The following is a 23335-nucleotide window of genomic DNA, read 5'->3' as shown; positions in this document are numbered from 1 at the left end:
TTCAACACAAAATAAACAATCATTAATAAACAGACCCCTTAAAAATGAAACATTGTTTTAACTCTGCACTTTTAGAAGCCAAATATTATACCTGCAATATATTCTGTGTTTTGCCCTGCATTTAAATCACGGGTTGATGAAAACCAACGCTATTTCCTACCTATAGCAAACATGTTATACTTTACATTTGGTTCAGGAATGGCAAAAACTTCATACTCTTTTTCCCCAAAACCTAAGCAAGTACGACTGACCCCCCCCCCCCCCCCCCCGTCTTACAATCGACGTAAACATGTGAATTTGTTTGCTTAATACGGGACCATCCCAATTTCTCTCCCTTTGTAAGCCAGAAAAACACTTTTAAACACTCACCATTAATAGTATTTTTCAGAAGTAGAAAATGACTGGACTGATGGAATCTCTCCTGACCACATGACACTCCATGACCCACCCCCCCCCCCCTCTCATCAGATGAGGAATCTCTAGCCTGCCCGCAGCTTTCTGTTTCGTTCTCGATATCCCGGACGAGCCACCAGCTGTAAGGAAAAGATGATTAAAACTGAAAAACAATATTAGTGAAAGTCAAAAATATTTTTATTGGTGTAAAACACGAATAGAAGTATTTGAAGAAAGCAGAACAGAGACCCTTTCCACAAATGCCCATAAATGATCACATCTAGTCAAATTGTATTGAGACAGACTCTGCATTCCAAAATACCCCACCTAAACTCTGCTCAATATCTCTCCATTGAAAGTACTATACAAACAATGTATTAATATGGACTATCACATTTCCTTATAGCTGTATGTTCTGTTTATCTTGCCGTGGTTGGGAAGGGCTGCGCAGCCTGTCACGGAAGTCCTTTACCATCAATTCAGATGAAAATGGTCTGAAATTTGTGACCCTGTCATTAAACGAGCAAACCAAAAAACCATAAATACATCAATAAGATTGACCTTGAAAGTTCTCGTGGTTATATGTTTGTGCAGCCCAGTGATTATATGTGCCTTGTCAACAGTTTTAAAAAATATTTAATCAAGTGTACATTAGATGCCAAATCATTCTACCTCAGAAAAAATCCAGAATACAAATCAATTTGATATTCCCACGAACTGACTTGTGTTAATTACCTTGGAACCATGGTGTCTCGCATTTCAGAGAAAGTTGGGCTTCAGTTTCAGTGCGTTACTGTGGCAACCGCCACACAATGTGCTGCAAGAAGCGTAGCACCTGCGCATTCTTGTGAATGCCAGTAAGCCTGGCCAGGCAATCTAGTTATTCCATGACAGCGTTTTTAATTAGCTCCTTAATATTTCGCCATACATACGTGTATATATAATCTATACCCTTGCCTGGTTTAAAAATAAACTCTTGGGGCAATTATTGTTTTAGTTCGTGTGCTGGGTACATTTGTTTATATTTGGGTTAAAACGCTATGGTCCTAGACTAATTCCTTTTAGGTATTTTGGCCATTACTGTTTTCCGTAATTGGGGGCGGAGCTTCCTTTGCTTAAAAGCTCTACACCAATAGGGTATAAAAAAGGGTTTTGAAAGTCTGTTTGAGAGAGAAAAATACGGAGTTATGAGAGAGAGAGAGAGAGAGAGAGAGAGAGAGAGAGAGAGAGAGAGAGAGAGAGAGAGAGAGAGAGAGAGAGAGAGAGAGAGAGAGAGAGAGAGAGAGAGAGAGAGAGAGAGCTTACAGGCAACCTGTTCAAACGACAGAAAAAACGAGGTATCTGTGTATATCATGCTGCTAGTCGGTGTTATGTCAAACAACCGTGTTTTGGTTTTTACCAGTTTCTATAGCGGGTTCGACTAATACTAGTGCAATAGCTATTATCACACGCTGCTCAGTGCTCGTTGGGCAATACTTCCGTGTTGGGTCCTATTTTTCTTCCAGTTGGTTTGATTTATATCTTTACTTTGATACTTTACTGCTTTTACGGGACAACGGAACGAGAGAAGATATTCAATCAAATGGCGACTCCCAACATTGTATGAACTGGAGGACTTGCACACGGATTCATCATAACCGGGTGAGATCGATCCTTTTCTATTTTTTGCTGCAGTTTGGATTACAAATATTTTTTGAATGGCCATTCGGGTTTTTGTTTGGAGAGCGTTCTTTTGGGATTGCTGGATTGTTGTTCTTTTTCTAGAACTTTATTGGTTTGTTTTTGTTTGTTTGTTTTGTTACTTTCTGGGTGCGTTTTAATTTCAAGCCCGGGACTGAAACTTTTAAGTACTCATACACTTGGATACAAGTATTGCAACTGTGTGGGCCATAGAATGAACAGCCTGATTATTGGTTGGCCTGCCTGTATTTTTTTTTGTTGTCTCTTTCCCTCTCTTTCTTTTTTGTTTACTCAAGTTCCAACAGCGAGGCGGATTATTAATGGTTTTGCTATACATTGGTATTGTGATTATCGGTACAAAGGCCTGTTCATGTTATATATATATATATATATATATATATATATATATATATATATATATATATATATATATATATATATATATATATATATATATATATATATATATATATATATATAGTTTGTCTTTTCTAATTGCATTTTTATGTGATTAACATTGCAGTGTTGGTGTGCTCCTTGAAGGATTATCTAGAGATATACTGGGTAGTTTCTTTTACTAATTGTTCTACCAACCTGGATGTTTAGTTTGTTTACCATTGAGTCAGGGTTGATATTTGCCAGATTTCTGATCTTACTTAAGACTTACCGTTCTGATTACTCCAGGATACACTTGTGCTTAGTACTATATACAAATGGACATAATAAACCTATCCTGTTTAAAATTTACTCCCTTGGTTCTCGTGAAATCCTTGTTTTTTGCTGTACTGATTTACCTGCTGGGACTGTAGTATTGAATGTTTTATGCTCGGTGCTAGTATACACTTATGGCCTAGGTGTTTGGTTATTGCACACTAGGTAAGTTTGTTACAATACGAACCACTCAGTCGGCAGCTCTGTTGTCCACATACTATCCAATGCTGGTTTACAGTCTCTGGAAATTATGTCAGTTACTGGCCATTGGTGTGAAAATGGCCTCAGAAATTATTGGTCAGCTTCTCTGAAAGACCGCAAAACCTGGAGTAGGATCCCTTCTAACAAAGTCTCCACACATGGTTTCATGCGAGGAAGCCCTGCCCTCAACATCGGTCCCAAGTGCCAGTGCAGCGCTTGGCTGTTCAGTGAATCCTCACTCAGATGTGGGAAATCAATGTGCTTTTAATTCCCAAATGCCATGTCATCTCAAAATGTTTACTATACATGGCAATGTTGAATGTAATGTTTATGGCAAATCCAAGTTAAACATTATATATATATATTATATATATATTATATATATATATATATATATATATATATATTAAAATCAAAGTCGTTGGACTATTTTCTTCTCAGTGGAAGGATACACAATACATTTTTTTTTTTACTTCAAAAAGTTGGTTTGTAAAATTATTTTTAAAAAGTGTAGCCATTTTATAAATGAAATACCACACTCCAGAGTGTATGGTAAGACAATTATTACTGCACTTCTTGGGTTTTGAAAGTCTGTTTGAGAGAGAAAAATACGGAGTTATGAGAGAGAGAGAGAGAGAGAGAGAGAGAGAGAGAGAGAGAGAGAGAGAGAGAGAGAGAGAGAGAGAGAGAGAGAGAGAGAGCTTACAGGCAACCTGTTCAAACGACAGAAAAAACGAGGTATCTGTGTATATCATGCTGCTAGTCGGTGTTATGTCAAACAACCGTGTTTTGGTTTTTACCAGTTTCTATAGCGGGTTCGACTAATACTAGTGCAATAGCTATTATCACACGCTGCTCAGTGCTCGTTGGGCAATACTTCCGTGTTGGGTCCTATTTTTCTTCCAGTTGGTTTGATTTATATCTTTACTTTGATACTTTACTGCTTTTACGGGACAACGGAACGAGAGAAGATATTCAATCAAATGGCGACTCCCAACATTGTATGAACTGGAGGACTTGCACACGGATTCATCATAACCGGGTGAGATCGATCCTTTTCTATTTTTTGCTGCAGTTTGGATTACAAATATTTTTTGAATGGCCATTCGGGTTTTTGTTTGGAGAGCGTTCTTTTGGGATTGCTGGATTGTTGTTCTTTTTCTAGAACTTTATTGGTTTGTTTTTGTTTGTTTGTTTTGTTACTTTCTGGGTGCGTTTTAATTTCAAGCCCGGGACTGAAACTTTTAAGTACTCATACACTTGGATACAAGTATTGCAACTGTGTGGGCCATAGAATGAACAGCCTGATTATTGGTTGGCCTGCCTGTATTTTTTTTTGTTGTCTCTTTCCCTCTCTTTCTTTTTTGTTTACTCAAGTTCCAACAGCGAGGCGGATTATTAATGGTTTTGCTATACATTGGTATTGTGATTATCGGTACAAAGGCCTGTTCATGTTATATATATATATATATATATATATATATATATATATATATATATATATATATATATATATATATATATATATATATATATATATATATAGTTTGTCTTTTCTAATTGCATTTTTATGTGATTAACATTGCAGTGTTGGTGTGCTCCTTGAAGGATTATCTAGAGATATACTGGGTAGTTTCTTTTACTAATTGTTCTACCAACCTGGATGTTTAGTTTGTTTACCATTGAGTCAGGGTTGATATTTGCCAGATTTCTGATCTTACTTAAGACTTACCGTTCTGATTACTCCAGGATACACTTGTGCTTAGTACTATATACAAATGGACATAATAAACCTATCCTGTTTAAAATTTACTCCCTTGGTTCTCGTGAAATCCTTGTTTTTTGCTGTACTGATTTACCTGCTGGGACTGTAGTATTGAATGTTTTATGCTCGGTGCTAGTATACACTTATGGCCTAGGTGTTTGGTTATTGCACACTAGGTAAGTTTGTTACAATACGAACCACTCAGTCGGCAGCTCTGTTGTCCACATACTATCCAATGCTGGTTTACAGTCTCTGGAAATTATGTCAGTTACTGGCCATTGGTGTGAAAATGGCCTCAGAAATTATTGGTCAGCTTCTCTGAAAGACCGCAAAACCTGGAGTAGGATCCCTTCTAACAAAGTCTCCACACATGGTTTCATGCGAGGAAGCCCTGCCCTCAACATCGGTCCCAAGTGCCAGTGCAGCGCTTGGCTGTTCAGTGAATCCTCACTCAGATGTGGGAAATCAATGTGCTTTTAATTCCCAAATGCCATGTCATCTCAAAATGTTTACTATACATGGCAATGTTGAATGTAATGTTTATGGCAAATCCAAGTTAAACATTATATATATATATTATATATATATATATATATATATATATATATATATATATATATATATATATATATATATATATATTAAAATCAAAGTCGTTGGACTATTTTCTTCTCAGTGGAAGGATACACAATACATTTTTTTTTTTACTTCAAAAAGTTGGTTTGTAAAATTATTTTTAAAAAGTGTAGCCATTTTATAAATGAAATACCACACTCCAGAGTGTATGGTAAGACAATTATTACTGCACTTCTTGGGTGGTTGAAGTCACTCGGCCTGCGTCCTTGTGCCTCAGAATGCACCCAAGGAGTGCAGCAATAATGGTCTTACCGCACACCCTGTCGTGGGTTATTTCTTACTTATTTTACTCTCCATTTCTGTATTGTATTCAATGGCATACCTTTCTGTATTGTTGTCAATGGCAATACCTTTCTCCATTGTAGTCAACAGCAATGCTGCTTCGTCATTTGTTGTAGTGTTGTGTCCCTTGTGACATCATTAGAGAGCTGCCACATGTGATAATCAGTCTGATCATTTTTAAATTATAAAATATAATTGTAACATAATATTGTAAACTGACTCGCACCACTCACGGTTCTAGTCCCTTTAAAATCACGACCCAACACACAGAAATTGGAGGTTCAGCGCTTACGCGGACTTAAAACAAACAAAAACAAAAAACACAAAATAAACACCTAGCTCCTCAGTGAGCACTAAATAAAACAAAAACAGGAATTCTAAACTAGCACCGGACAGCTAGGCTGTTTACCGGCTGAAAAACAAACACAGTTTAGCAAAGGTTTCACACACTAACTTTGAGGACTTACGACACACCGGACTTGACTGCTTCAGGAACAGGGCACACACCTTCCTGCTTCCTTCTTCCAAGCAGCCAACACCTGCTCCCTTTTTATACCCTGCACCTGGTTCTAATTTAATAAGCACCAGGTGCAGGGGATAAAACAATTAACAAATTAAATTAAACAATAAGGTAATACAATCAAACAATAAACCAAATACAATTAAATTAAACAAATGTGCATTCCGCACATGTTTTTTCTTCAGGGAGGCTTTAACCCCCTCCCTGCTGTCTTTATATATATATATATATATATATATATATATATATATATATATATATATATATATATATATATATATATATATATATATATATAAATATATATATATATATATAAATATATAAATATATATATATATATATATATATATATATATATATATATATATATATATATATATATATATATAAATATAATATATGATGATGTGTATGTACCAGACAGTAATTTGGAGGCTTTAGGACCATGGGGGGTAGCCACACACTGTGTTGAAACAAATGTAACAAGTGTTTAATTGTATAATTAATCGGCAAATGCTGATCAGGTGGAAGTGATCAGGTCGGGGTTAAAAAGGGGTTTAGTTTGTGTGTTCGAAAAAGAGGGTTGAAGTGGTGAAATAAGCGTGTTGGACAAAAGGTTTTGCGGGTAACAAAATAAAGGTACGGCTATCCTTGACAACGAAGTTCTGGACGGTGATTTGGCTGAGGTGATTCTGGGAATTAGTTTAAACAGGGGAACAGGCTTACCCTGCCCTGCATTAGTTAGCCTTTCTGTTTCTCAGTTTAGTTGGCGCCTGAAGAAAGGCTAGGTTTTGTTTTGTGTGTTTTTGTTTGAACAGTTTGCTAAATAAACGTACGCCACGGCGTTTAAAGAGCACTACCCTTGTTTCGTGTATAATTAAAGTGACAAACACCTGTTGGAAAGAACAAAGTACATCACATTATATATATATATATATATATATATATATATATATATATATATATATATATATATTGTAAGATAGCGGGTTGGGTGAGACAGCAGGGAGGGAGTGTTAAAACCTCCCTGCGAGAGAATGTACCTTTGTTTGTTTGTTTGCTGTATTGTTTCATTTAATTTGTTAATTTGTGTTATTGTTTAATTTAATTTTTTGGTAATTGTTTTATTATGTTATCCCCTGCACCCGGGGGTGATTAAAAATGAGAACCGGGTGCAGGGTATTTAAGACGTGTAGCCAGGCTGCACGGGGCTGCTGAGTAGAAGGAGGCAGAAGTGAGGTGCTCTGCTTCCGAGCAGTCCGGCGAAGTAAGTGCGGTGTTGAACCCGTGTGGTTTTTGTGTTCGGTGTCAGGCTTAGCCGTCCTGCAAGTTAGCCAGGGAAATACCTGTTTAGTAAGCGCTCCAAACGGAGTTAGGTTTTGTTTTGTATTTTGTTTATTTTTGTGTTTTTTAAAATATAGCGCAACCGCGTTTAAAAAAAAAAACTCAATTTCTGACGTGTTGGGTCTATTTTTAAAGGGGCAACGAACCCAAGTGGGTCCAGTCTTTTACTATATATATATATATATATATATATATATATATACAGTGCCTTGCAAAAGTATTCAGACCCCTGACCAATTCTCTCATATTACTGAATTACAAATGGTACATTGAAATTTCGTTCTGTTTGTTATTTTATTTTAAAACACTGAAACTCAAAATGAACCCTCCTCTGGAGCAGCAGTTGATTCTCGTAGCTCATCAATCTGGCGGTGCTGTAATAAAACCCTGCATTTATACGATGTTATATGAAGGTGCACATAGCGCAACTTTGACTTCATTATATATAGTATTATTATTATTTTTGGTTAAAAAAAAAAGATGGAACTTAATCAATTTCATGCAATCAAATACAAAAGTTTAACCTTTGCACTGGGAGGCGTGGCTACAGGGGTGCTAAGAAAAATGTTAAGGTAGCTATAGCCCCCCAAGCTGTCCAAGAGGCTATGGTGCAATGGATATCGTGTTAGACTTCTAGTTAAATACTGAGAAGTGATTTAAAGGTTGTTTACCCACAGCCCGGCTAGCTCAGTCGGTAGAGCATGAGACTCTTAATCTCGTGGGTTCGAGCCCCATCTTGGGTGCAAACTTTTGCTTCATTTTTAATGTGAGCTCTTTCTATACCACCTTTGCTGATGAAGGACTCATTCAGCATACCTGCCAACAACTGAGCCCTGCAAGTTCTCGATTTGTGCTTTCTCTTCATATCAGGTGCCTGCACTACACTCTACATTTTATTACAGAATATCGCTAACTTGCAATGGTTGGACCTCGTGGCACAACGGTAGTGCATCTGCCTCTAGGTCAGAAGGCTGTGTGTTCAAATCACGTCGCGGTCAGTCTATTATGTTCTTCAGCGTGTCTGGATTTCAGTGTGTTGAAAAAAGAAAACCTATGCGCGTGCTAGACAGCAGGAAAACCCTGGCCCGCTTGCTTCTGTTAAACATAAGCAGCTCAATGTGGTGTTTTAATTGTCTTTACAAACGCAATTGAAAAGATATAAATCAATAAGAAAGTGTATACTTACGCAATACTGATACGTCACAGTGTAGGCATTTGCAGCCAGAGTGGAGAAAGCAAAGCGTACAGAACACCATCCAACAGAATTCAAAACAGAAGTGTTCCCTGACCAGGAATCGGACCCGGGCCTGTTGTAAAAAAAAAAAAAAAGAAACATACATATATATTATATGTATATTGTTAGATATGGAAGGACAAGAGAAAAACTTCTGTTGCAAGTATGAAGATTTATTCTAATGAACATAACCCCTGGTTAGGCTCAACACCAGAGAAGACAAAAAAACAAAACATAACAAAAAATAGCGATTCAATAAAATTACATCAGATAATCGATAGAGTTGATCTTAAATGTTAAATCTAGCAATGCTTTAAATCTAATACATTCAGTTGTTCTTCAAAGAATTGCAATGAGTCCTCTGTCGAGTTAGACTCATCCCTGCAGATTAGTCATTTTGCTAAGCTGATATAATATAGTCCAACCATTTCCCCGACTGAACTAGACCCAGAATCAACGCAGTGAATCAACCCTGTAGATTGACCATTTTGTTAAGCTGATATAATATAGTACATTCATTTCCCTGACTGAACTGGACCCATCAACGCAGTGAATCAACCCTGTGGATTGACCAAAGAACCAAGGTTTCCACCTTGTGTTATATACAGTACCATTCCCAAACCACTCCCAAGCAATCACGATCACCAAATATGTTCAGAATACTCGATTTGAAATAGATTTCACATCAGCTGTTGTCCTTTCTAAATAGATCTCTAAATATCTGTTTTACCATATTAGGATTTATCTGATCAATACAATGAACACATTCCGATCCCTGACCTGTTCCGAGGTCACTTTGCTTATTTCTGGCACATAGCCACTTGTTATTGTCTTGTCATGTGGTTCAACATCACTTAAAAGGTAGTAAAAAATCTTCAAGATTCAACTATCTTTCAATCATAAATGCACTTGAACCATTTTTCAGAAGTTTGCGTCCTTTGCAAACATGATATTTCAGACCGTGTATTCCTCTCAGGTCTTTTCAGTGTATAACTTGTTTGACCATTACAATCCAAATATGTATAAAACAATTATAATTATCCAATTCCAAATGTGTCAAACAGGGCCGAATCCTAACCACTAGACCACCAGGGAAGTTAAGAGGGGCCCTGCGCGTCACGCTAGAAATGCATGTTAGCTGTCACGTGAAACGACTAGTCAGTTTGCAGGACCAGTCAGCACTAGGGTGATACTTTCACACGTGAGGCTCTGTGGCGCAATGGATAGCACATTGGACTTCTAGTCAGACACTGAGAGGGGATTCAAAGGTTGTGGGTTCGAGTCCCACCGGAATCATGTTTTGGGGCTGCTGTAGGAATTAAAAGCATTTGTTGTTTTAAAGAACACCTATGGACAAATTGATAGCTTAAAAGCATGGTTCCACCGAGATTTGAACTTGAATCACTGGATTCAGAGTCCAGAGTGCTAACCTTTACACCATGGAACGACAGCGATGTCCTGCGGGGCGCATGGCTCATCGATCCTGCTGCTTCAAAGTGTCGAATCTTCCTGCTGACCCATAAAGCGCTTTTTTGGTAACAAAATATGACTTGTATTAACATTACATTGTGTCTATGTGGTGTGCATGGCTTAACCCTCCCCTCTCCCACTCTCACAAAGGTGATCTATACGTTTGTGAACCAGAAGCTTACACATTACATTATTCATGATTACATTATTCATTATTACATTATTCAGTAAACTGTGTGTGAAACATAATGTAAACATTAAGTTTGCACAAGTTAATGAATTGCACAAACATTGTAGGTCATCAGGTTTACAAATTGTGAACTTTAGGTTTTGTACAGTTTGCACAGCAGTGTAGTATGTAAACTTCAAGTAACCACAGTTCTAACCACCTGTAGTTACTGGCAAACTGAAAGTTTACTAGGATTTCCATATCAATCTTTACATTCTAAACATCTAGGCCTATATTTTCCACTGTGTGCAAATTGCAGGCAAATTGCCCATGCCATAGTAAATGTATGATGGAAAATCAAGCCCCTAGTGTTCATAATGGTTGGCCAGGAAATGTAAACTAATATTTTTATCTGGTGTGTATACGTTTTCTGCAAACCATAGGGGACCTGAAGTGGTAGAAGTGGGTTGCAAGCTAATATTCTGTCATACAAACATAACTACACAGTTCCTTTTTGTTGTCACCGAATTAATTTAATTAGTTTTGCAGAAAAATGAAGACAAACTGATTGAGCAGTAAATTTTATTTTAATGTTTTCAAAATGAATAAAAACGTAATTCTTATTAATTAATTTCTTAGCAGACACCCTTATCCAGAGCAACTTACAACTGTATCAAGTTCTCTTTTTTTACATACAATCACCCATTTATACAGTTGGGTTTTTCCTGGTGCAATCTAGGTAAAGTACCTTGCTCAAGGGTACAGCAGCAGTGTCCCTCACCTGGGATTGAACCCACGACCCTCCGGTCAAGAGCCCTAACCACTACTCCACACAGCTGCCCTAATTGTAACATAAATGTATTCCTTTTACTAAAAAAAACCATGTTATTAAAATACAATGTGTAAGTAAAGAAAGTAAAACTGCAAAGTTGTTTTACAGCTTCCAAGCCAGCAATACAATGAGCAAGGAACGGAGCACACAGCAACAGGTTTTTTTTAAACTTGTCAGGCAGTCAATTGGTTAAAGGAGGAAGAATATTTTTCAGTGTTTAAAATCTATTGTCACAGGGATGATGCCTGTCAAGTATTCACCTAAACCATTTTTTAAGAGAAGCAGTTATAAAGGTCAGAAAGCTATCTTGATGAATGAAGAAACACCATTTATAAAAAAAAACAAAAAACTGAACTGCACTGACACAGGGATGATGCTTGTCAAGTTTGGAGTTAAACATAGAAATAGTTTTTCAACAAATGCAGTTTTAAATTAAAATGTATGTCAAGTGACCATTTTGTTTTACAGACCATTTTGCCATTTGAATTCTACTGTCCCAAGATGATGCTTACCAGACATTCTGGCTTGGAAGCCTAATAAATGTAAGTACTCAAATGCTGAATGCTGAAGAATGAAAAGATTCACAGCATAATAAATGGGTGAGAACAAGATAACAATGAAATCAAATTAAGGCTTAAACCAAATCAAAACTTTGATCCACCCTCAATCCCAAATGACACATTTCAGGTGTGAGCTATGATCCAGTTAAATTCAGGAGGAAGTTCTGGGCACTGTTACCGAATATGACCCAATTTTTCTGGGCATTTGTTTGTGTCTTTTTAGCTTTGTGCAGTATTCTTTATCAAGAAGTTTCTTAGCCTCTTTGAATGCGTTAGACTCCCATCGCCTTGGCCTTATGACCTTAACAGGAATCTTCTCTCCAGGACCAAAGGGGTCATCCTCTTCTCCAGACAAACTTAATCAAAGCATTTCAACTATTGATCCGGCAAATTAATACAATTTGTCTCACACTATGTGGAATATTAGGAATAGTCCTTGATACATTCAGCAAAACTTTAAAGATCTACATCAACAATTTTACAACTATAAATCTAATTTGTTTACTTCATAACATTTTACCTCATAATTTGACTAAACTGTTTGAATTAAAATCAGACAAATAAAACTATATTCTTATCTTTTCAAAAGTCAATCACAGTTTCACTAACACATTTTCTTCATTGCAGCTATATATGGTACACCACTTGCATCTCTTTTTCCCTTTCACCTCCGTGCCTCAAGCTGTCTTCTGCTCCAAATGCTTGCTTTGTTTTGCCTTCTCTTTATGGACTTCCAGTAGGTTTTCATTGCAGATAGAAAGTAGGAATGTATATTTACAATGTATATTTACATATGCATTTAGTATTTTTCAAAACATATGTAGACAGTAAATTTAATCTACATGTATTGACAATTATGCAATTCCACAATGATGCCTCTGTGTTACTGTTGAACTTAATCATTTTTATTAAGTTTTAACCGACTAAGTTTTAAAAAAAACATCAGATTATGTTTCAACATGTTGAATAACAAAAAGGAAAATGGGGTATAAGTGGAAAAAGGTGGAGTGAGCCCTGTTATTAATGATCACATTTAACAATACCTTCAGTGGACTCAAAAGGGCATTATGGGGGTTCCAGTCCAGGAATTTTGATTACAATAAAAAGCGAAAGCATTAAGGAAAAGCAACACGTTGCCTTAATAATTAGTACAACGCTCATTAAGAGCACTTAATTTTGGATTAACTATAAAAAATGTTACCTCACTAAACTAATATGACAAAACGTTACTAAACAGTTACCATTAATTTCATAATCCCTGATTTTCTGAGTGAGGTTTATATTCTTTTGACCTAAAATACTTTATAAAAAAAAAAAAAAAAAAACAAAAAAAACATAATTTTAGACCTACTGAATTGAACAGTGAAGCGCAATGTAAATTGGCTAGTGTGCTTGTGATTCTGCAATTTCACAACAATCATTTTATTTCAGATTCAATACAAATCAAAGTATACAATATATTTGCAGACATAGGTATTGGCACCCTGTATAGTTAATTCAAAAGAAAAATCAATTTGTATTACACTTAATAAATTATGGAATAACATTAATTCAGATAAGGGGTGCCAACACATACGTTTGAACAAAGAAGACTACGCGGTGATCTGATTCAAACATTCAAAATCCTAAAAGGTATAGTAGACCCAAGGGACTTTTTTGACCTGAAAAAAGAAACAAGGACCAGGAGTCACAAATGGAGATTAGATAAAGGGGCATTCAGAACAGAAAATAGGAGGCACTTTTTTTACACAGAGAATATAATGTTGTTGAAGCTGACACCATGGGATCCTTCAAGAAACTGCTTGATGAGATTCTGGGATCAATAAGCTACTAACAACCAAACGAACAAGATGGGCTGTATGGCCTCCTCCTTTCTTATGTTCTTATGTTCTTATGTTTGCAACTGTATGCATAGTGAAAGAAAAATAAATCTCTTAGCAATGCTTATATAGTAAGTATGGTTTACAACTGTTAAGAACAAATCTGCATCACTGTCCAAAATGTGCAGAAATATAGATCACTTACATTTGGAAATCCAGATGCTGTACATGTTAGTTATGAGAAAAAAAATAAATCCTAGTGTCAGGTGATCACAATGATAACGCTTAAATATTATTTTAAAATACTGCTAAAATTTCTGTAAAAAACACTCTTCATTGTGTTCCAGGGATCCAGACATTCATTATCTGTGGTATAGTGATTATAAGCTCCATGTACAAGATTCTGAGAGAAACAAAATTCAAAAGCAGAAGCAGTATTAGCTTATTATTAGAATTAATCCATCCATCCATTATCATTAACCGCTTAATCCTTTACAGGGTTGCGGTGAGATGGAGCCTAACCCAGCAGACACAGGGCACAAGGCAGGACTACACCCTGGACAGGACGCCAGTCCATTGCAGGCCACCTCACTCACTCGGCAATTTAAAGTGACCAATCAACCTGAACAGCATGGCTTTAAACTGTGAGAGAAAACACACACAAACATGGGGAGAACATGCAAACTCCACACAGACCCCCTAGACAAGATTTGAACCTAGGACCCTGGCACTGTGAGGCAGCAGCACTAACCACCGTGCCGCCCCGTACAGAAAACCCTCCAGCAGAATACAAGCAAAATTAAAAACAGAAGTGTTCCCTGACTGGGAATCAATCGCTAACCACTACGCCACCGTGCCGCCCTGTTAGTATTAATATTTTAATATTTGATAAACCCTGCAAGTCATCTTGGATAAAAGCATCTGACAAATACATGTATTGCTGCTATGATAGAAGAATTGCAGGAAGGATGGATGCCAGGATTTCATCTGAAGTCAAACAAATTGGTGTCTGTCACAACATTTCACCTTGCACTGTTGCTGATAGCTTGTGATATTTCAACTTGCCAAAACTTGTGTGGGTTTCTGGGTCATGGAGCAAACCGTGGATGTTCCAAATGCTGGAAAGTTTTTCTGGACAGACTGGTAAGAAAGACTACAGTGGTTTTAATAAAGATGAATGGCCTGAAAGGACACAGCACTCACATGAAGTGGGTTGAAGAAATATTGAATGCAACAATTGTGGCAGATGAAGAATGTTTGGAAAGACAGTATGGTGTGAGATATTAAGCATTGTTAGAACTTCCTTATATAGACATAGTAAAAATGCATATAGTTGACCCAATGCACAATTTATTCCTTGGAACAGCCAAACGTGTCATGGACATTTGAAACTGCAGATCAATGGAAAAATTGGACGATATTGTTTTAAATACCTTGCTTCAAAAGAGTGCTTCCAAATGTGCATTTGAATGTTTGGAGATTGTTTAACAAATATTATCCCCTCCCACTAACTCAACACGACACGACCATCATGACAGTAAAAATAGACCTAATGAAGCGTTCTTACCTTTTATATAAGTTAGTGATCAGTATCAAATATCAGGACTTTCTTCCTATGCATCGGGACGCATTTGCTAGGAAATCGGGATTGTCCCGACCATATAGGGACTGTTGGCACGTATGACAAATACGTAATTTAAAAATGTTACATATTTAACATTATTTTGCATTTCAGGAGGTGTTCTTGTTTTGGGAAGCACTACTGTATGGACAGCAGGTATACGAGCGATTTTCCAAATGTTAAAGTTTCAGTCATGGAAAAAATTGAGCTCCCTGCTGCGATGGTTCACATCAATCACATGATGTACTTGGAAAGTGTTGCTTATACAGTATTATTAGTATTATGTGCTTTGTTTCATTTATTTTTACATACAGTACTTTGTATAATTAGGACAGAAAACGAACAGGAGACTGGTTCTCATCATGCATGTGTTTCAATTACAAGTTTGGGAAGAAACAGTACATTAATTGGTTAAAAACTAAAGAGTTAACGTCTTTGCTAAACCGTGGTAAATACGTGTAGTTCAATACCAGCCAAGATAGCTATTGTAAGAGAGAGAGATCATACAGTATATGTAGGCTACTGTAGAGCAGCATGATTTTAAAAATGGTACATTCCTGTAGTGCAACAACCATGTAAGTCATAACGAGCAATCATATCTACCATGGCATACGTTTTTCATTTCTGTATTTGTCCTATCAAGAGGATTTGACAGGGTCCTTTTTTAACATAGTACAAATCTTATCCCTTAGTAATACTATAATGATTTCCATTACACGAGAGTAGATGTTAAAACTTCATGTTGATTTGAACTCGGCTCTCGCCAAGATAAGCACCAACTAAGACATAGCTTTACAGTAAACTAATGTGATCCATGTGTGTCACCATCCATTTGCGCTTCCTTCCATATAATGATGTAGATATCCTTCTGTCTGGTGTTGATGGCTGAAGTGTAATGCTGGCACCAGGGATCAGCTTATTTGCCTCCCTGGCGCATCAGCAAACACAACAGCCGCGATGCTGGCTCCAGGGATCAACCCCAGTGCGGTCTCCCCAGCACATCAGCATGACAACCATCAGGATTGAGCTAAGTAGGGTACATCTCTGGGGTCTTCAAGTGGGCACCTTCCATCCTCTGTTTCATCAACTAGCCCACGACACCTCAAGAGGGCTCGACGGTGATTCTGGTGTCCCAGCATCACCCCCCTCCGTCCCCCACTCAACTCAGCCCAGTTTACTTACCCGTACATCAGCGTTTCTTTCTTTCTATTGTGCTTGAGATCCCCAGCCAGAATCTTTCCGTCTCAACCACAGCCAGTTGCTGCTCCTCTCTGCTGCTTCAGATAAGTTCTTCACTGTGCGACGCAACTCTTGGCCACTGAATCCGACGTCTCTGAGAAACCGGGTTGTAGAGTGTGCCACAAATCCTTGATAACCCACTTCCACTGGGTAAACCCGGACTCTCCATCCTCGCTGTTCCGCTTCAGTGGCTAGTTGAGCATACCGCAGTTTCTTCCTGTCATACGCCTCATCTACAGCATCCTCCCATGGCACTGTTAACTCTACCAGGTGAACAAGGCGTGCTGATCCAGACCACAAGACAATATCTGGTCAAAGGTTAGTGGTGGCAAACTCAGGTAGAAGAATAAGTCGTTGACCAACATCTGGCAGCATTTTCCAGTCTCTAGCAGCTTCCAGTTGTCCTGAGCGAGGATTGGTTTTAACACCTTTTCTTGGTGGTTGCTCTCCTGGGCGGAGGAATATTGTCTTTTGTGTGTAATGTTTTGATGGAACAGGTGTCAACTTATTGGTCATGTTACACTTGTCTTCCAATGCTAAGGCCAAACATCGCAGCACCTGGTCATGGCGCCAAGTAAACCGCCGTTGGCTAAGAGCCACCTTACATCGTGTCAAAATGTGCCTTAATGTTGCAGGTGATGAACACAAAGGACATGAGGGATCCTCTCCTACCTAGAGGTTTAGGTTCTGTGGTGATGGGAGAACATCATATGTTGACCTGATGAGGAAACTGATCTTGCTCTGTTCTGTTGACCATAGGTCTTGCCAGCCAATCTTGCATTGTTCCACACTCTCCCATCTCATCCATTCTCCCTGCTTATCCTGGGAAATGGCCTTTATACAACTTACCCTCTCCTCCTGCTTTTGCACCTCGTTTACTACCATCTTCCTCCATTGAGCTGAGGCTGCCTTGTGCCGTGTAGGAGGAGCTGAACTGAGACCAAGACCCCCTCTTCCATGCTGAATTTGCCCCATGATATCACCAATTCGAAGGGCAGCCTTTGCATCCTCCACAGCTTTCTTTGCCACCCACTTTCTTCCAGTTTTCAGCACAGGTGCTGCCTCCCTTACGCATTTGTCACGTGACTCTACTAATGTCATTTCCAGTCTGACCTTGGCGCACTTAAACTCCTCGGTTAGAGTGGATGCTGGTAGCTGCAGTATTCCTTTACCATAAAGTCCCACTTTACCGAGGCAGCGTGGAACTCCCAACCATTTCCTGATGTATGAACTGATTAAGGCTTCCAGCTTCTCTACTGTTGTCAAAGAAATCTCGTACACAGTCAGTGGCCACAGCAACCTCGGCAGTAGACCAAACTGAAAGCACCAGAGTTTTAGTTTGGTAAAGCGCTGCTGTCTATGCTCTTCAACCCTTCCACTGCTTGTTGTCTAACTTCTCCCACATGAACTGTGTCCTTTAGATCCCCTTCGTACCATCTCCCAAGACTCTTCACTGGCTCCTCAGACACTGTTGGTATTGCCTCACCGTTAATGAAGAACGTCTACTACTTTACCTTTAATTATAGAGATGCTCCTTCATTTAGTGGGCTTGAATTGCATTCGTGCCCATTCAATGTTATTGGTAAATTTTCCCAATAACCGATTAGTGCAGGCTACTGTTGTAGTCATAGTTGTCATGTCATCCATGTATGCTCGAATTGGCAGTAGTCGCATTCCAGAAGCCAAGCGCTCTCCTCCCACTACCCATTTTGATGCCCTAATGATTACTTCTATTGCCATGGTAAAAGCCAGTGGAGACATGGTGCATCCTGCCATTATTCCAACTTCTAGGCATTGCCATGTAGTGCTGAATTCTGAAGTTGATAAACTAAATTGCAAATCTCAAGTAGGCTTTCACTAAATTTGTTATTGTCTTTGGTACGCTGAAAAAATCAAATGCTGCCCAAAGAAGTTCATGTGGCACTGAGTCATATGCATTAGCCAAATCCTGGAATGTCACATGGAGCTCCTTCCTCTCCTTTTTAGCTGATTGAATTTGTTGCCAGATCACATTGATGTATTCTAAGCATCCTGTGAAACCATGGAATGCCCGCTTTTGTATTGAAGTGCCAATGAAGCAGTTCTTTAATAGGTAAGTTGACAATTTCTGAGCAATAATGCTGAAGAAAATCTTGCCTTCTGCATTTAATAGGGAAATAGGGTGAAACTGGTGGTGATGAAGCCCTTGCTTTTTTCACAGCTTGCTCTACTTCTTTCCACTTAGGTGCACAGTCCTCCATTTGGTATTCTGGTGGAATGATAGGTGGGATGGCTGAAGGAATTGACATAGGCTCCTGCCTTTTTGAATCTGTATGTGTTTCCTCCAAATATCTCTCCAGCTCAACCTTAGATGCTTTTAGTGTGCCATTCTTCTCACTGGTGAATAACTTTACAAATTTGAATGGGTCTTTTATAAAAGTTAGTTCTCGTACGCTCCTTTTAGTAGCGTTTCCGTAGGCGCTCAGCTCTGCGCAATGTTGCAAACTTATCTTTTATGACCCTTTTAAAGATTGAGTCCCTCCTTCTGACTTTGTTCTGCTTTTTTCCATTGCTTCCTCAGCTGTTTCCTTTTTCTAAGCGTTCAATCTCCTGCTGCCGTCTAGACTTTCCAGGAATAGTTTGTACTTTTTTCCTTCCTTTTTTCAACTCCAAACCTCTCGCTTCCATATGCGTAGATGTCCCCAAATTTATCCAGCTCTTTTTCAACTGTTCCACTTAACCTTTCCAATGCAAAGCAGAGATCTGTGTTTACTGTGTCTGTAGCAGGGTGATTGCCCTGCACGTGTGTTTAGTGTTGGTATAATTTTTATGGGGAAATGGGTTTATTGTGTGTTTTGGAGTTGATTTGTTTTATTACATTTATTGTTTACAGACGGGCGCTCGATTTAGACTTGCTGCCTGCTAGGCTTGGTTGAGGGGAAGGGCAGCAAGTGATTGGCTGTGCTGGACCTCAATCGGCAGGTGGGCGGGTCTTGACAGAGTGCCCATCAGTTCAAAAACATCCGCGGGATATGGTTCGAGGCGACTGTAACGCCTTGCCAGAGGGGCGCGGCGTATACTCGGGAGGAGAGGGTCCGCTCTGCAGGAACGACAGCTACGCAACCTTGAGACTGCAAGCGGTGCTTGTGAAGGCAATTCCCAGCCAAGGCCGTATGAAGCAGCAGGAGTCATTGTATGAATACCGGCTCATGAGTAGGTTAGTTAGGGGATTGTGATCAGGGTTTCCCCTGGGTTTCACTAGTGACTAATACTTTCTAAAAACATTAGTCACTCCAGATATTCAGTAGTCACTACTGGCGCACAGCTCAAGTCTTCAAGGGTGTTATGAATCCTGTTTTTATTTTATACCTTAAATCACTGTATTGACCAAAACAATTATTTAATTAAACCATTTTAATAATGCTCTACAGTTTAAATACATTGGTAATTTACAGTTGTAAAGTTTTAGAATATTAAAACTCAAGAACCAGATTTATTTGCCCTGAAAAGCTACATACAGACACAGAATGCATTATGAATTACTTATAACATATATGTCTTTTTACAATAAAGAAAAAAGTGCTAGAATATTGTATACAACCCATGGAAACAGAGTACTGCAATAAGGCTGAAACTTTGCTGCTTGTTTTCTTTTTCTTTTTTCTGACGCTTGTGAGCTTTGTTTGTACTTTTTTTTTTTTCTGGTGTTCCAAATTCAAGTCTTCATTTTCTACAACTTGTTGTTCTGTTTGTTCTATTTCACTCTTGCTGTGGCCGCGCTGAAAAAACGAGTGGATTTTCTTCTGCGACATTTTACAGTATTGGCCAACAGTTTTGTTTAATTCGCGCGCACAAGTTTACTGCGATCATGTATTTATATTGATGATAGTTATAGAAAAGAAGGCAAAGAAAAGTTCACTATCCACGCATCTCTACAGCTCACCTCAATATGAAAACATATTACTGCACTGTAAACCCGAATAGTTAAACTCATTGAATAAATTAAGTATTGGAAACACAAAAGGTATAAAATAGTAGTACTGACACAAACGTTTTGGGTTCCCTTAACTTGCAACTCAGTTTTGATTTTGTAGCAATTATGTTTTTGATTCAGATTAACTATGTGGGATTTTATGTAAAGAGAACTTCTGATATTAGATTTGCTGACACACAAATCTTTTCAGTTTGAGTTTATTAACGTGTGACGTCACAAACGTCATCGACGTTGGCACGGTCGAGAAAAATCATCTAAAACATGGCGGCTCTTCCTGGAGTTCGACTAATATTGTAGGTTAACTAAACGTTTAATCTCTTCTGTCTGCGGCGGTGGAGAAATTGTATACGGTAAACTTTCGAATCACTATCAAGTCTGTATCGTTTGTTATAATTTTACAAATTTAACAGTTCATTTCTGCTCAGCTGTCAGCCCGCTAAATCAGCTTACTAGCCGGAAAGCTAGTTAGCTATCACAGTTGAGTTGAGAATGAATTGAATAAGTACCAGGATAGTTGTGTTGTGATGCAGATGCTAAAAATCTAAAATATTTCAGTTTTTATTTTAAACTAATCTGTTTGAAATTTACGAAAGGCAATTTTCAAATGCAGGCTAGCCAATTGGGTGTATTTTTTGCATGACGTTGGACAAACGCATCGGTGCGATTGGCTGGTTTGCCTGTGTCTCACTGCAATCCTGGACACTTGTTTTCCACACTTGACGAGCAGTGTACCCCCGGATAAGGTCTCGGTGAGTACGAATGTTGATTGCATTAGCTTCTCAACCGACTAATGATTCAATGATGTAAGCACTGTTTACATATATTTGCTATGTTTTAGATGCCTTCAGCTTTGTCAAGAGCAGTATCTATCACGATCTGAATTCTGTGCATACCTATGCTAACACGTTAAATGTCTAGCTATCTAACGCAACTAACTGGCAGCTTTCTAACATGTCTTCAGCTTTGGACTATGTAACGTTTACCAGGCCCACCGAGAGGGAAATTTTCCCCGGGGCCCAACGCCGGATTCCAGCCTTGCTGAAGCACCCCCAGATCATCACCGATCCTCCACCACATTTCACAGTGGGTGCGAGACACTGTGGCTTGTAGGCCTCTCCAGGTCTCCGTCTAACCATTAGACGACCAGGTGTTGGGCAAAGCTGAAAATTGGACTCATCTGGGGGTGCTTCAGCAAGGCTGGAATCGGGCAGATTTGTCTTTGTGAAGGATGCATGAATCAAGCCAAGTACAAGGTTGTCCTGGAAGAAAACTTGCTTCCTTCTGCTCTGACAATGTTCCCCAACTCTGAGGATTGGTTTTTCCAGCAGGACAATGCTCCATGCCACACAGCCAGGTCAATCAAGGTGTGGATGGAGGACACCAGATCAAGACCCTGTCATGGCCAGCCCAATCTCCAGACCTGAACCCCATTGAAAACCTCTGGAATGTGATCAAGAGGAAGAGGGATGGTCACAAGCCATCAAACAAAGTCGAGCTGCTTGAATTTTTGCGCCAGGAGTGGCAAAGTCACCCAACATCAATGTGAAAGACTGGTGGAGAGCATGCCAAGACGCATGAAAGCTGTGCTTGAAAATCAGGGTTATTCCACCAAATATTGATTTCTGAACTCTTCCTAAGTTAAAACATTAGTATTGTGGTGTTTAAAAATGAATATGAACTTATTTTCTTTGCATTGTTCGAGGTCTGACAACACTGCATCTTTTATTAATGTAGTTTATGCTAAAAACGTATGTTATTTGATGTTAAGTAAGCTTCAGATTAATGACTATTATACACGCGGTAGCGAGACATACCAGTCCTTCCCCGGGGCCCATGACGGCTCTCGGCGGCCCTGTCGTTTACTTATCAACCTGGGTAGCTAGCAAAATAATTCAAGCTTCCATTCATTTCAAATAGGTTGCATGTAGCTATGGAAGCCATTCCTGCTAGCCTGTTAACTTTAGTAGCTAGCTAGCCTGGAAAAAGCCAGAAGAAACTTGTAATGTCGGATGGCCATGCACGTTTTTGATGAAATCGCATGGTGGCACCAGGTGCACAAAATGGTGGGTTATAGTAGACCTGGTGGCTATGACAAGATAGGTCTAACGTTAGCAGCCTTTAACATGGTGTAGCTGAGTATTTTGCTCCATGATAATTATCAAGTAAAGGTATTTTGTTTTTTGTTTTGAAACTGTTGGGGAGGGACAGAGGTAAGGCGGTGACATTGATATTTTGCCATGTTTCTTTGACATTTTTTAATCTCAATTACTCTGAGTGTCAATGTTACAATCTATTGCAGGTCAATTTAGCCATTGAGCTCTGATTAAATTGGCTTTGAATAAAAATGCATAGTTGACCAAGTACTTTAGGTTTCAAATTATTTGTCATGTTTCAAAATGAGGAATTAAGACATCAATTCATTTTTGCTAATGAGATCTCTATTTCTCTCTACAGGCTTGACCTGAAGGATGCTGGTTCTCATCTAGCTAGCCTAGGCCCTATACTATATCCCAGAAGTGAAAGGTACACTTTGCAAAAACACATTGGATTACATTTGTGATAAACATGTTTATCTTTACCATGTAGGGTAACAACATTTGTTATGCTTCTGGGTTGCTGATGGAATGGAATGGCTTGGAATTGTAAGTTGTGTGCGGCCATACTTCACTCCAGGACAGAGTTGCTAAAACACTATCGCCTGCAACATAGTCACTATTCAAGAGTCAGTCCACTTCCGTGTCTCTACAATGATTGTGTTTGTACATTTCATTCATTCAATGGACTCAAAACTCATCTATCATGATACCACACTGTGCACGCTAGTAACACAATCTACAGTACATCTAAAGTCACTGTTAATAGCACTCACTGTGCTACTGGAA

The 23335-nt window shown here is 38.7% G+C and overlaps 1 long non-coding RNA gene and 1 other non-coding gene across 9 annotated transcripts in view; both read left to right on the top strand.

Moving 5' to 3' along the window:
* Positions 1-23335, top strand: part of LOC117973202 (uncharacterized) — a 55635-nt gene that overhangs the window by 19594 nt on the left and 12706 nt on the right. For 3 of the 8 annotated variants that reach the window (XR_009323588.1, XR_009323584.1, XR_009323582.1), the window contains exons 2-3: positions 11709-11782; positions 14119-22976. This is a non-coding gene — a long non-coding RNA (uncharacterized LOC117973202). Of the gene's footprint in view, positions 1-4522; positions 4927-11708; positions 11783-14118; positions 22977-23335 lie in introns of those variants that run through there. The other 5 variants (XR_009323586.1, XR_009323585.1, XR_009323589.1 and 2 more) reach the window with 5 other exon arrangements.
* Positions 9975-10065, top strand: trnar-ucu (transfer RNA arginine (anticodon UCU)). The gene is given in 2 exon segments: positions 9975-10011; positions 10030-10065. It is a non-coding gene; the product is annotated as a tRNA-Arg (tRNA).

The sequence above is a fragment of the Acipenser ruthenus genome, unplaced genomic scaffold (assembly GCF_902713425.1).
Source record: "Acipenser ruthenus unplaced genomic scaffold, fAciRut3.2 maternal haplotype, whole genome shotgun sequence".
In the NCBI taxonomy this organism is placed as follows: Eukaryota; Metazoa; Chordata; class Actinopteri; order Acipenseriformes; family Acipenseridae; genus Acipenser; species Acipenser ruthenus.
The sequence above is the reverse complement of the archived record's forward strand: the minus strand, read 5'-3'. Positions and strand labels throughout refer to the sequence as shown.